Here is a 16,230-nt window from a genome sequence, read left to right as displayed (position 1 = left end):
GCAAGAACAAATAAACTTATTTTATCATAATATAATATAATTGTGTCTTGTTTAAATTGCATGAAACCTCAACGCTGAAATGAAGGTCCAGAGATCAGAGACGAAGTGCTTCCCCATTTCTATTCTATCCTTTCTAGCCAAATCGTTAACCTGTATCATCACTTATATAGACATAATGTGCAATAAACATACATCCAAAGTCATTTTATGAGAGGATTACGCAGTTCATTTCAGTTCAACATCTTTACATCAATGAAACTGGCAGCAGGTTTACACGCAGTAAGAGAAGTGTTTAATGATAAACAGTCACATTCACTGGCAGTAGAAGGTCATGACGTTCTCCTGGTTTCCTCGAATGAGCAGGACGGGACAGTGGATGCCGTAGCTGAGCGCGTCCAGCCAGGACATATAGAGAGAACTGGGACAGGTGACATCATGGACTGGAAGAGAACTGAATCACACACACAGAGAAAGATTATAAAACACATACCACCAGTCACATTTCGCTTAAATGACTGAAATCAGTTATAAAGAAAAATATAAATTGGGTATCACTTAGAATACTGTTCTGTCATTAATGAATAGCTACTCAAGAACACATGTGTAACACAATATTAGCACTCTAGTAACTACTAACAGCTAACAAGAAACTCTGATTAATAAAATAGTTAAAAATAGCGCTTAATCTAATATGGTAGTTCACTATTAGTTGATCAGGAACTACTATTTTTCCATACCTCCCCAAGAACCACTTAGAAATACTGTAAACAGATTCATAATTAATATGAATGATGCATAATGTATAAATAGTTCTTAAGTGAAGGTCATACCCACTAGTGACTCAAGTATTACCAAATTCTTCAGAAGGAATTATTATTACTTGGATCAGTATTCTAAAATGTAGATTCCGGTAACTCACTAGTAATGACTCAAATGTTACTAAATAAGGAATTACTATCCAGAATCTTACAAAACCTTAAAAGCTTATAGTGATTTCAGTAATTACTAGAGAGTTATCGTGTTATTCACTTTAGAATACTGATCCAAATAATTAGTAATTCATTTAGAAGGATGTAGTAACACTTGAGTCTTTACTATCAAAGACCTTACATATATCTCAAAAGCTTACAATGACGTCAGTCGATATCAAGGACTTATCATGCTTTTCACTTTAGAGTACTGATCCAGATATTAGTAGTTCCTTCAGAAAGATTTGGTAATAGTTGAGTCATTACTAGTGGGTTACATTATATATTATGCATAATTCACATTACTTATGAACCTAATAGTAGCTCTTAGTGGTTCTCCAGGACATACATATATAGTCGTTACTAATTAGCTAATAGTGAATTACCACTTTCAACTGAGTGCTATTACTTAATACATCGCTAATCAGAATTTCTTGTTAGCTAATAGTAGTTACTAGAATGTTATTAGTACATTAGTTGTTTGTTCCCGTGTAGTTATTCATTGACGGCAGAACAGCATTCTAAGTGTGACCATACATTGTTTTAATGTACAAATTTCCTTACAAAACTATTCAATTTGATCTACTCTTTGAAGTTTTTTTACTTTCCCTTTTTAAAAATTCATTTTATTTTATTTAGTTTAGACTGTGTCGACTGGTCATCTGGCTTTTCTATTGACTAAAGTATGCATATTAAGAGAGTTGCGAGGCCAAAATTAGGACAAATTGCTTGTGATGTCACTCATTTGTCATTTGCGTATTGGCTGAACAGAAAAACAAGAAGAAAAAAAAACAATTGGGATGATTCAACTAGTCTATAGTTTTATATTTTTTTTATGTTTTATTTTACTATTATTGATAAACTATTAAAGTTATTCATAATAATTGGAATAAGATTTTATTTTTATATATTCCTTTTTTAGTTTTGCTAAAATCTTAGTTATTTTTTATCATTGCAATCTTTTTACAAAATATCTTTATAGCATTTAAGTTTAGGTTGAAGTTAATTTTGCCATTTTATTACTTCAACTAATCGGAAATGAGAAATGTTGAATTTGCAATTAGTTGAAATAAAGTTTTTATATTATTTATTTCAATTAAGTCGTGATTTTATTATGGTTCTAGTTATAAAATAAAACCCTGATCTATACTCACATTACAACCAGAGCGGAGTGAATTGAGTTCTTCTTGATGATCTCGTTTAGTCTCACTGTCCTCTGTACCTGAAAATAAAAGACTGATGATCATACTCTAGTCTAATTTATTTGTTAATTTACACATTGTTTCAAAGAAGCTTCACAGAAACAAGCTGTTGTCTATAATGCATTATTGCTTTAACACTGAGCAGCTTTACTCATGTTCAAAATGCCACACACTAGCGCACACACACACCTTTGGTTTTATGGCCTCCAGGTCTTTGTCAGACACTTTCCATGGACTCATTCTCTTGAGCTCCTGTACGTCTCCTCCACCTGTTCTTCACTCAGCCTGAAGGGGGCGATGGATTCCTCGTACCGCTGCAACTAAAGGAACAAAGACGAAGGAAATCATGTAAGTTACTGCATGTTTCTGAATGTGTGTTGTTTATGAGTGTGTTTCTCACTTTTTAGCAAGAGGAGGTTTATCCACGTCTGTTATCACAACAATGTCCTCGATCTCCAGCCGAAATCTCTTTAACAGCATCTTCATGCTGCAAAGACAAACCAGTTTACAGAACCAACATTTCTGCACTTCAAAACTAGAAATTTGGTTTAAAAAATGCTGAGCAACTGACTCTTTACGATCGTCCTCCATGGTTTCACGGCCACCTAAGATGAACACTCTGAGTTTGCTCTTTTTTCCAACGGTTTTCTTCTGGTCAACAAATACGGGACTAGAAGAGTCAGACCTGAGAGAGAGAACAATGGGCATTTCACAGTGAGAAAACAAATATGGAAATAGCTTTCAAGGCAGCTGTGTCTCACCTCCATCATCAGAGATCCAGTAGATGTCGATGCTCTTCCTGCCCTGTTTCATCTGAAACACCGATCTGACCTGCTCATTTGATCCATCGTCGTCAGAAACATCTGGATGGAGAGACAAAAAATGGAGCTTTATATGGTCAGATCGTCACATCAAATGAAGCTTAACTGAAACTGCACAGCTTTGTTATTATAATGGGATCACTTTGATTGGCTTACTGACATCAGAACTTAAAGTGCTGATTATAATTGCATTATTTGATGTTCTATTGTTTTATGATAATTTAATGTTCTCAGTGTTTGTCAAATTACATTTATGAGCACAAAAAAATAACTTTGGATGCATGTCTCACCTGAATTCCTATCAGTCTCATCCTTTTCACATTGCGGGACTTCGTCTGCATCAAATGCTGGATTGTCAATTGCAGATGATCTGCCTTCAGACACAACAAACCCACATCGGACTTAATTTCATGACTCAAACTGCAGTGTTGACCCATTTTTTAAGTCGTCATACTGTATAAAGCACACACCTGCACTGTGCAAATCACCCGTTACGTCCAATCCATCCATCATTCTCAGAATCGCGATGCCGTAGCTAGAATCGAATGCGTCGCTGAACAAGAAACATTAAACAACATCAAAATACAAAGAAAAAATTGCAACCGATTCACCGAAATTTGTGAACAAAAACAGCAGCTCACCTAATGGTGTTGAACGTAGTCCTGTAAGCTCTCCGGTTTTACATTCCTGCCAGTTTATCTTGTATCCCAAAAACAGAGTGTTGGGCTTCAGTTTACCGAGACCTGAAGCCTAGAAAAACAATTGACAAGAAGAGCAAAGACTCTGTGAGATGTATGAGATGAGAAGAAACAGACCTAAAGCTAGCGCCAGTCGTACCTGCATGAGATGATGTGCGCCCTCTTTCAGACTGTCAGCGGTGAAGGACGTGTAGAAAGAGCGAACTTTCCTCTGATTTAGCCAGTCCCACCAGCATATCAGTGCTGTGCTGCGGAAAACTGGACTTCTCATCCTCCTTAAAAACAACAAGAGAGCGAGAATTTGCCTTCACAGCACGGGTTTCTAGAGAAATAAGTTACGTTATTTAGCAAGAAAGCATTAAGTTTGCCAGTTTATTGGAATAAGATGAAACGTCGCGTACCATGATAATGTTCCCACAGATCATCAGGCTGATGTTCTTGGTGAAAGTTCCCACAAAGTCCACCAGAGCGGGACGAATGTTCGGAGGGCCGGTCAGAACGAGACACTGAGGCCTGAGAGAGAGTACATGAGCAGCTGGTGTATCGTGAGCTCAAGCGGTCAGTTTGGTGAAAAGTCTTACCTGAAGTTTTTGACGTGGTCTTCAACACTAGTCAGAGACATTGAGAAGGACAAAGCCATGTTGTAGAAACCCGCCTGATAAGATGTGCCCCAGTTCACATCTGGACACACAATCAGATATGACAACAGTCAGAAAATTCAATTTTAAATTTGGTTATAATCTGCATCATTTACTCACTGGGTTTTTTATAGGTGACGTAGCCTAAGAGACAGAGAACGATAGCAAAAGTGACAAGAGCGGCCCACCACGTGAACAAAAACATGAGGACAAAAGACAAGAATGCAGCAAACAGAGACGTCCATGGATTGAAGTAACGATACTGTGGCCGCCAACCTGTGAGAGACGATAAACAGGATTATTAGACACCAATGATGGACTGAGTTACAGAATGATAACCAGGTTCTCACCAGGTGATTTGGTGACCGATGCGTGGAAGCAGCTGAAGTTAATGAGTCCGTAAGAGCAGAGGAAGAAGTTGGAGATCAGGAGGAGCGATTGTGTTCAGGTCACCTGAAAAAAAATCATCATGACACCAAATGTTGAAGCGTTCGCAGATAGAAACTGTGCTGAAGGAGATTCAGGACTTACCAATGAGGATAAAAAGCCAAAGCGATGATGAACATGAGCATGTAGCCTCGCAGAGGCTCGTTTTTTTTCCCGTAGCCTTTCCCAAAGAAGCCGATGTAGGGGGTATATGTTATCCTTACACAAACACTGTGACAAAAACACACAAAAACATTAGTCAAATGTATGTTGAATAAATAACCTTACCCTCAGAACAGCCACACAATTTACGTGGAAAATTTTAGGAGCAGAAACCAAGAAAACCCGCGCTGATGACAAGGTGGCAGCAAAGATCCCGATGGTGATCAAATGGCCAGATCCTGAAACTGTGGCAAGAATCTGGAGAAAAATAGTATCCAAAAGCTAAAATATACTATTTTGAGCCACATTTCTGTAGCTTTATTGGGTTAGAAAGGCACATCGCTAGCAATGCCAAGGTCATGGGTTCAGTGGGTCTGATGGAATGTAGTCATCATGCCAAATACAGTGATATGAATGTAAAATCTACTACACTTTCCAGCAGTCAGAATTCACAAAATGTGAAAACTGTGTTTTAGATAACATTGCCGATGTGCTCACCTGGAAATGGTTTGCCAGTCCAAAGCTACATGTGCGATTCTGCTCACACTGGTCAAAAAAATTCCAGCCAAATTTACAGCCCAAACCGCTGCAGGAGATTGAAGAATTGAGCGCTAAACTATCATTCAAACTGCCAGAAGCGTCTCTTACAACACTTGCAGCTGAGGGAGAAGAGAGGGGAGTGCCTTAGTGTGTGGTTTATTAATAAGACGCACATTTCATTTAATCAGAGTTTAAGATACGAAAGGTTGTGACAGAAATATGTCTAATAGGAGTAGCTGTTTTGTATATTTGAATTGTCGGCATTGGCCTGTTACATTACTCTGTTTTGGCTGATGGTGTCGGAAAAAGTGGCCAATAATCGGAAGCTAACATTCCCATATAACATTCCAATATGGTAATTTTTTGCAGAAACATTCTGTCTTTAAAAAAAAATAAAAATAAAAAATAAAAATAATAATAAAAAAAATGAACAATCCCAAAATATTCTGGAGCCAACATTTATAATCATTTTCTTAACTCATAAAGTTCCAAATTACGTTTTTCACGTTTTTTTTTTTTTTTTTTTATAGTGTGATATCATATCAGTCACACTCTACAGATATCAGCATTGGTCATAAAAATAATAATAATTAATAAACATAAAAAAATAGATAATAAATCAATAAACCTCTAATGTCTAATCTCACCACTGTGACTGAGATCAATAATAGCTCAGTGTGGTCCAGAATATGGGCCTGCAGCGTCCCTTTAGGAATCCCACCCGATGGATCCTGGAATAACACAAACATATGCACATCATTTCTGTATCATTTGAAAGGCACATCAACTTAAGAACAAAACTTGAGCAAGATTACCTTGAGATCTCCACAGATGTTTGACTCCAGACAGATTCCTGTGGCAGAAGGGAAGAAGATGGAAAACATCCTGAAGAAAGATCCATCTTTGCCTCGGAAGGAAGGCAGCAGATTCTCCACGAAAATCTCAGCTTTGGGGAAAAACAGCAGGTTAGGTTTGGCTGTTGCTTCTCCAAATGCTCTGGCTGGTGGAACACCATCACTTGATAATGTAAGTCATTATTATTGGCTGGGGGGGTCCCAATAACTGAGATAAAAAAGGAAATTACGAAATACTAAGTCAAAATTGAGGTAAAGATACATTACGAGATAAAAAAGTCATGATTATGAGAAGTCAAATTATGACATTTTATCTGGATAAAATTCAAAATTATGAATACTAAGATAAAAATTATGAGATAAAGTAGAACTTATGACATACTAAGTCATAATTGAGATTTAAAAAGTCAACCTTAGTCAAAATTGTCGCAAAATGATAATTATGAGATAAAAAGTTATAATTATGTGAAAGAAAAGTGAAAATGAAGACAAGTTAATTATGAGAAAACTAAAATAATAGTTAAAAAAAAATAATATTAATTTCATCAAAAACTAAAATAATAGTTAAAAAAAAATAACAATCAGACCCAACAAAGAGAACAACAACAGTATACAAGTGCCATGACAAGTCTCAGTTAGTCTAGCACAGAACATTTTTTTTTTCAAGAAAAGAAAAGAAAAGAAAAGAAAAGAAGGTAAGTGGTAGTATTAGTTGGTCAAGTGCTGGTGAAAAAGATGTGTCTTTGGTTTTTTTTTGAAGATGAGTTAAAGACTCAGCTGTTCGAATTGAGATTGGGAGGTCATTCCACCAGCTGGGCGCAGTCCAGGAAAAGGTCCATGAGAGTGATTTTGAACCTCTTTGGGATGGCGCCACAAGGCGCCGTTCACTTGCAGAATGCAAGCTTCTGGAGGGCACATAAGTTTTACTAGTGAGTTTAGGTATATTCGTGCCATGCCAGTGGTCGTCTTGTAGGCACTCCCATCACGCGACCCCTTGAATTTGATGCCACCTGATGAGTATAACCTGATGAGGAGAGGACTATGCGTAACCCGTGATTGCCTCACTCTCTTTTTGGCTACTGAAGACAACCTCTCGCTGCTTGCATTCTGTGATCAGTTGCAGAGGCTTGATACAACATGCAGGAAGGCCCTCCAAGAGAGCAGTACAATAGTCCCAGTCTGGAGAGAACAAGAGCTTGGTCCAAGAAGTTTGTGTGGCTTTGCTCGGATAGGAAGGGTCTGATCTTCCCTAATGTTGTATAAGTGCAAAATCTGCAGAACCGGTTCATTGTAGCAATAATGGTCTGTGAGCGCATAACTGATGATCGATCACAACTCCTATGTTTCTGGCTGGTCCCTGGAAGAGTTTATGGTCTACGAAACCAGCTGTATAGAGTAGTTGTGATGAAATGATGGTTTTAGCTGTGAACCACAAGCAGTTTCTGTCTATAGTAAGGTTTGAGCAGAAGGTGATGGTCCTTCATCCAGCTAGAAAGTGTACTCTCAACAGGGCTGCAATGCGAGCAGCTACCGTGGATCATTCTGATTGGACTGAGAAGTAGAGTTTTGAGTGTCATGAGCATAGCAGTGATAAGAAAAGCCATGCTTCGTGAATGACAGATCCTAATGACGGGGGTCATGTAGATGGAGAGAGAGAAGTGGTCCAAGCACTGAACCTTTAGGAACCCACACCCCCCAGCCGCCAAGCCAGTTTGTGACTTGAGAAACCTCACCCCTCCAAGACAGAGATAACCCATTGGTTTTTTCTGAACGTGGATAGGAGATATCTGGTGGTTAACTGGTCAAAAACAGACAGATCCAGCAGATGAGTACGTGGAGAATCTGGAAGCTGCTTTCGCCAGGGTTCACAGGGCTTCAGTAACACGAGAGCATGGCAGTCTCAGTTGAGTGGCTTCTTTTTGAAGCCACGGATTGGTTGCTGTCCAGGGAGGCTGTTTCTGTACCCAAGAAACATAGAGAGTTGGGTTGAAACACACAAACAACTCCGCTCGAGGTGTCTTTTGAAATTGAATGGGCAGAAGGGATAACCAGTCTGTATTTTTTCTAAAAGTGGCTGGATTTAGAGAGAGGGTTTTTCTTAAGCAGAGGTGGGATTTTACCTGCTTAAATGTTGTGGGAAATGTAACAGAGTGAAGTGAGTGTCGGTTGTTGATAATGTGAGTAAGTTACCAGTGAAGATAATGACTGAAGAAGAAATGGCCTGAAGGAGGTGAGTGGGGATAGGATCAAGTGGACCAAGTAGTAGGATGATTGGAAATAAAGGATAAGTTTTGGAAAATATGTCTGTCCTCTGAGAATGGAGGGACGGGGTGAGAAGGAGGAGAGAGAGTGTGTTTGTTTAGCCATTTATGAAATTATCATCAGTCTGCGGTGTGGGAGAATTGGTCACTGATGGTTCTTTTGCCTTATTTGTGAAGAAAACTGCAAAGTCATCAGCTGTAGAGTTTGATGTAGGAGGGGGGAGGAGGACAAAGAAAGAGAAAGAGAAAGTTTTGAAAAGTGTGCAAGTCTGAACAGTTGTTTAATTTTTGTTGTGGTAGTGAAGGTGTTGGTTTTAGCATGAAAACATTTGCAGAGAAGGAAGAGAGGAGTGACTGATACACACTGTGGTCGGTAGAGTTTTCTTGATATTTGCGCCATTTTCCTCTCTGCAGCCCTGAGTTTAGAGCAATGTTCGGACGGAGAAACATCGGACAGCCAGGGTGCAGATGGGGTGGTGCGGTGCTGGTCTGGATGAAAAGGGTAGGCAAAAGTTGTCCAAAGCAAAAGGGTTAGAGTGGAGCAAAGAGGGGAGTATCAGTAGCACTGGTGTTTGTGTCCAGTGCTGAAAAACAAAACTGAGAGACGGGGCGTGAAGTGGAAGTGAGGATGAAACCATAGAGGATATGCGAGAGAGAGAGACAGAGAGTTGAGCATAGGTTGCGTTGAAAGGTGACCTGGCGGAGGAGTGTGTGCTGTGTGAGGAGTATAGTGTGAGGTTAGAATGGTGATGAGGAAACGGTCTGAGGTATGCAGTGGAGTAACTAAGTGTTGTCCGTGGAGCAACAGCATGAAAAAAAATGGGGGAACTGAAAGTGAAAGTGACGTGACATACATGGCCAAAGTATGGTGACCCATACTCAGAATTCGTGCTCTGCATTTAACCCATCCAAAGTGCACACACACCCAGAGCAGTGGGCAGCCATTTATGCTGCAGCGCCAGGAGAGGGGGCAGTTGGGGGGTTCGGAGGTGCCTTGCTCAAAGGGGCACCTCAGTCGTGGTATTGCCGGCCCGACTGACTCGAAACCACTCACACCTTTACAGTTAGGAGTCAAACTCTCTCATTCACTAGGGCTACAACTTTCCCCACTTCTTCTTGTGTGTGTGTCGATGAGGTCTAGCTGGGTTGCCTGATTTGTGCATAGCTGTAGTAGACGCTCGCGCTGAGATCAAATGAGGCGATGCGAAGCAGAATGTTGTTTGAAGTCAGCAGCTTGAGGTTTTTCTAGGTGGATGTTTTGAAGTCACCGAGCAGTACCAGGCAGGAGTACCATCCTCAGGAAAATTTGATAGTACACATCCAACTCCTCCAAGTGAGATAAATTAGACATTTGTGACTACTAAGTCATAATTGGAAAAGTCAATTATGAGGAAGGGTTAAAATTGTCAAAAAATGTCATTAAATTATGAGGCAAAAAGTCTAAATCAGGGGTGGTCTCCAACCCTGCTCCCTGGGAGGGAACTACTTTTGTCCTGCAGATTTCAGCTCCAACCCCAATCAAACACACCTGAACCCAGATAAAAAAATTCAAGGTGTTCAGGCTTACTTGATAAGTAACAGACAGGTGTGTTGGAGCAGAGTTGGAACTGAAGTCCCTGCAGGACGGTAGCTCTCCAGGAGTCAGGGTTGGAGGATCCCTGGTCTAAATCATGACATAGTCTATTATAAACATATTTTTATGTAATAATTATGCATTATTATTTCATACTTCTGACTTAATGTCAGTTCATATTTCCCACTTATGGTCCTAATTATGATTTTTCATTGTTTTTTTTTTGTTTTTCTTTATGAGATGAACTGATCTTCTACATTATTTTTTTTTTGTTGTAGCAGGACAAAATAATGACTCCATAAGTTTATAAACAGGAGTTTATTGGATGCATTTGAGGTTGCATTAGATTAAGGATCTCGTGTACTCACCACGGTAGCCGAAAAATCCCACAGCCTGCTTCTCTATTGTGCTGGGGGGGATGACCGTCCCCACCAAAATAGTTAACTAAGGAGAGCAAGAGTGCGATGAAAGAACAGGATCTGAGCCTGTGGTGGAGTGAAAACCAAGAAGAAACAAATGGGGCAGCTATGCTGTCAAACGATGACAGTATTGGGAAATGAGTAAAAACCAAAGCAGAGGACCTTACCTGTTGCCTCCCAAGCCATGCAAAACCAAATGTGATGCAGAGGAGGAGGACGACAGTAATGGTTTTCCCACAATGATCCTCACATCATTGAACATCGTTCCCACCATCTTGAGGCGCACATTGTCCTGAAAAAGAGAGCAAACAATTCTGAGTGAGATATTAAAAAAAACAGAGTCAAATAGAACCATTGCTGTGTGTTCACACCGCCACCGTCAAGAGCGTCAAAGTGGCCGGAAGTCATTCATTTTCAATGTGAGCCGCGTCGGTGAGCAGCGGTGAGAGCATCGAGGAGGAGTTGAAATCAGGGCAACTTTATGGTAATTGAGCTATGATTTGCGGTTTTGGGCGGCAACCAATCAGACACGTAGAAGTCTATCGCTTGAGAGGGAGGGAGTTCCCAGAGAACGCAGCTCCAGCCACATTAGTTCCCAAGCCAAATATAGGCAGGTTGATTATTGCTTGTGGGCGGGTTTGCAATAATCTTGATGTGGTCCTCTCTGGGTTGCGTACAGGGACATAAAAAAAAAATTAAATAAAATGATACGTGGGACCAAGGTGTCTGAGATTGTTTTCATGTTCCTGGTGAGTTGCTGATGTGCAGTAACGATATAGGAAATAATAAATCTAATGATATTGGGCGTTGTTGGTGATAACGCACAGTTTAGAGTGAATATCACCAGAAACAAATCTTTCCTGTTTCTTCAAAGAAAGCATGGACAGTGTGTCCCTCATCAAGTTTGAGTAAAACATGTTGAAAAAAGTGCTTGTATAGAATACATTTTCAAGCAGCTCTCTGAAAATCCCCAAAACCTAACAATAATACATTTATATGTGAGAGGTGTCTCACTTTAAGAACATCTCTGACGGTTTCGGGGGGCAACCCCACTGTGTTGAGTGAACAGGCGAGAGCGTTGGCGAATGCAAAGAGCAAACCGATGGGTCGCTCCGAGCTCCGGACCCAGACTCCGAGAGATCATGAAGTATGTGCCAGCTGGAAAGAAAGAAAGATCACTTTTTACAAATTCAGCACAACACTACATTTGTTTAAACAAATTAAAAGCAATGCATTTTTCTTCCACAAGGTTTTACATCTCAGGTAAACACTTCTTGTTTGTTTTGAGTATGTTTTATACTTTTTTGTTCATGCAAAAGCACGAGCTGAGGATTCTGATTAAAACCAAACATGGAAAATCACCAATAAAACGTGTGGCTACTGTTGAGGTGAATAAAAAATTTAATTTCTCTCACCAGAGTAGACCTTTCCGTTGTTGGTGGAGATCGCGGGGGACACTGACGTTGGCTGTAATTGTTGTGATGGTGGTTACGACATGGAGATAATAATAACGCAGGTCAGAACTGCAAGCAAAAAAATTGGATCGAATTTAAGGAATTGCTGTGGCACACATTAAAAAAAGGAAGAAATTTTAGTTGTGTTTAAAATTTGTTTGAGAATGATTTTTAACTGAATTAGAGGATATGAACTGAATTAAATAAAGCAGAAAAGGAGGATGAATGGGACTTTCACTGATTCCAGCTTGAGATCGTGATCCACATGCAGTCGCAGGTTACATAATTGACTCCCCAGATGTTCAACATACAAGCGAAATCTGAAATGAAACACACCAAAAAAAAACTTAAACGAAATTTGATTAAAGAATCCATCACTGTAATACATTTTACTTAATTTATACAATGTTTCTATTTTGAAGTATTCTCAAGTTAATTTAATAATTAAGACATTGCTCCTTTCCTCACCAGTGGAACTCCCAGAAAAACCCATCCAAAGCGAACAAGCCTTGACTTGGGGGCTGTCCGTCATCCCTCTGGGTGGGTGGTGGAAGGAAGGGTCATCAGGGTACCCGGCTGTTGACAAGAATATACAGAGAACAACAACTCAAAAAAATCAAAAGTGTTTGCACATATAAGCAATACTCTGGTGTGTGCAGGTATTCAATTAGACTCACTTGTACTGTGCTTATGAACTTAATAAGTACGTTTTCTCCACAGAGATGACCACGGGAGTTTTACTTACTGGTTTGCGCAGAACATCCAGTGATGGTCTGGTGCTTTTTTATACGTTTCCCACCAAGTGTCTTTGGCATAAAATTCATATTGTTTGGCACGGGGGGCCATCGGATTGTAGAATGGAACATTTTTTTTTGCTCCTTCCTATCTCTTTTCCCGTAATCAAAAACCAAAAAACTCCCCCATATGCCAACGGTAACCCCACCTTGGACGGACGGGATGTTGCTGGTCTCCTGGGGATGGATTTTTCTGATACGAGCAATATATCTGGCCATGTGTGGATTCGGGTGGGACTTTTTGCCTGTGAATTTTCCTTCCCTTTCTGCTTTAAAATCCCAGTTGTCCTGAAGAATCACAAAAATGGAATCCCTCCGATCCAGAAACAAATCACATCGGGGGGCAATATTCACAGCGTTCTCGCAGCGAGCCGTGTGGACATGACCTGACCCTTCCTCTGCTGTCAGGAAATGGAGTTGCATTTTTTGTTATACCTTAATCTGAGGCCTACTCCCACATAACACCCAACCAAATACATTATTATACATAGACATTTGCTGCCCAGAGCCATGACTTGAAGGTTATTTTGTACCTTTGTTGGGTGTCTCCATGCTTATCTTTGAAATCTTGTTTGGAAATATTAAACTGGGCTTCACCAAGTAAATCTTGTCTAAACAGAGACTGACTTTTGTCTGCCCAAAGCAAAACTCTTACTCAGGTATCATGTTGGTATAAAAAAACAGGATTGAATATGTTAACAAAACTAGTCATCAAGAAAATCCACAAAGCCATGGTAATTTGGACGTTCTTGAAGATCAGATCTCCTCACCCATAAGTCCCACCATCATAAAATTAATGGATTACAGATTGTATGCTTATAGTTTGACAGACGCTGAGCTTTACTGGTCTGAGCGTTTTTCATGAATACATTAGTGGTTGGATATAAGGCCTGGAAACTTGTCACAAACCTGGGGTATTTCAGGCTTTAAAGCAAGAATTAAAGTTTTGTCCCTATCTGTTATCAGAGCATCCATGCAAAACATCTCAAACCTGTTCCACCCACCCCAACACACCTCAAAGCAATGCAGCGAAAGAAAAAGATACAAATTAGATTTTTTTGTCTCAAATCAAAATGTTTAAGTTCAGTTCATACTGACCATCTCTGACCTTTGATGATAGACTTTTGGTATCTTGGCCAATCCTTAGACATTGTTGACATCTCGACTAAAAGAGGAAGCACATGTGAGAATTATTGCTTTTTATTTGAGAAGCAGGGAAACTCTAGAAAAAAACAAGTTTGAACAGTTTTTGCCATGAGGGGAACATACAGTACATTAACAACCATTGGTTGAACTGTATTCTTAGGACAGGTTTTGTTTTGGTTCATGAATGTCAAATTGAGGGGGGGCAAGTCACATGTATGTTGTAAGTTTTTTTGCGTTCATTTCATTAATGTCAGTACAATTTATGCTGGCCAAAACAAATGGATTGTTATTTTTTTTCATTCCAAAAAAATTTGTGGTATTAATTTAGGAAAAACTTTGTAGTATACATGTAGTATACAAAACCCATTAATGAGCTGAACTGATGAGGGTTTGAGGTTAATTAGTGAAGACCGGCGATTGAACTGGTTACTGAGAGCCTTTAAAAACCCTCCATGTGAATGAGGCTCCAGTCAAGAGAAAAGAAATGCGGGTTTAAGGGTGAAGGAATATAGTGTGGCTATTGAGGCAAGACTGTGTTGAGACGGGAGGGTTTGGAGGTTTTTAAAGGGGTCATATGACATTGCTAAAAATTAACATTTAGTTTTGTGTATTGGTGGTGTAATGCAATGTTTATGGGTGGTTTAAGGTCCCATAAAAAAAAAAATTAAAAACAAAAACACCTTTTCCAAACATAATGTACATTGTTGTGTTTTGCTCCTCAATGGGGGCGCCCCGCCTTTTCTGAACTGCTTGTTTTTTTCACCAAAAGCTCATCGTTTCTGGAAAAGTGAGGTATGCTCTGATTGGCCAGCAATCTAGTGTGTTGTGATTGGCTGAATACCTCAAGCATGTGACGGAAAAATGTTACGCCCCCTAAACATACTTGTGACTGGCCGTCTCCCGGCGCGACGAGAGACTGCCCATATAGAACATACTTTGAGCACAGACCCATTGCTCAAACCCCACTCAGGAAACGGTCCTCCATAAAATGCGTAACACTGAGTGAGGAATGGCTGGTGAATTAGAGTACGGCGCGGCCAGTAGATTCGACGAAGGACACGTGACGACCCTGTGGGCTGGACTCCACTTCGTCCACAGTGAAAGACAATCTTGTGATCCACAGCACGAAGTTGATATATTTCCTTCCTCAGTGACGGCAGCACAGATTGCATGGACCCGGCATGATGAAGTGGATATCATCCTCTTTTCAAACCTTCAAATCTTGGCAAACCTGAGTACATCTTGAAACCAATTGAGTTTTTTTCTGCAAACTCTAGAGGAGACAAATGAGATTTTCCCTAGGGTCTTTTAAAGAAGAAAAATCGGAAAAACTTTAAAATGTCTCAATTTGGCATTTAATTTCACTGCTGTCTAAGAAAAACAATTAAGATATTAAAGAGATGTAATTTCCAAATTGCTTCAGATGTACACCAATCCTTACAATTGATTATTCAATAACAATCTTTTTTTTTTTTTTTTCATTTGGCCCAATATTAAACATGGTTGGTAACTGAGTCTGGATCTTGCCACCACCCGGTTTCTCTCCTCCTAAAAAAATGAGTGGCGTTTTTAACACTGCTCACTAATACTTCCCCCTATAAAACCTGCTTGCACTGTGGAAAACACTATATATAAAAATTTAACTGAACTGAAAACTCTGGATCAAGGAAAAAAAATTGGTTCATTATGACGCACATAAAACTTAATAATGAGATAATGAATGGTCATGAAAATGTACTGTAGAACTCACTTCCATAGTTATTTCATTTTTTCATATGGAATTACTGTTAAAGAACCTTGTTGGAATGTCAAGTGAACGGAGATGCTTGTAAACCAGCGTGTACAAGCATTTGCGCATCATCTGAAAATCTGCTAACTTTAAGTTGTAGTTGTTCGGGCGCAGATGATTTGTTGTAAATAGTAACTTGAAATGTTTTGTTGGACGTGGTTTTCGGTTGGTAACGTGAACCTGCCCTTCATCACGATTGTTCAGTCTATCTAGTACAGCAGCATTTAGTAAACACACCCACATCCTCATCTAACCCAGTCAGATCTTGGCATGAGGGTGGTGTTTTACTGAAATCATCAATGCTTTTAATGAGGTCAAAACCATGGATATATAGCCAAAGGATATGTAATTTTATAGTGTGGACATCGGCCAATCAAGTCCATTCCCTAGAAGTACAGATTTCAAAAAGAGCACTTGAGTCAACAATGCAGATACAAGGCCCGAAAGAACAACAATAAATCTTTTCCACAGGTTTATACACAGTT

General features: G+C 39.6%; 1 pseudogene; it reads right to left on the bottom strand.

Moving 5' to 3' along the window:
* Positions 1 to 4: 4 nt before the first annotated feature.
* LOC109070890 lies at positions 5 to 13,233 on the bottom strand (annotated as a pseudogene).
* Between the last annotated feature and the right edge of the window lie 2,997 nt (positions 13,234 to 16,230).

This window comes from Cyprinus carpio, chromosome A7, assembly GCF_018340385.1.
Source record: "Cyprinus carpio isolate SPL01 chromosome A7, ASM1834038v1, whole genome shotgun sequence".
Taxonomy (NCBI): Eukaryota; Metazoa; Chordata; class Actinopteri; order Cypriniformes; family Cyprinidae; genus Cyprinus; species Cyprinus carpio.
Note: the sequence above shows the minus strand (reverse complement) of the source record. Positions and strands in the feature narration are given on the sequence as shown.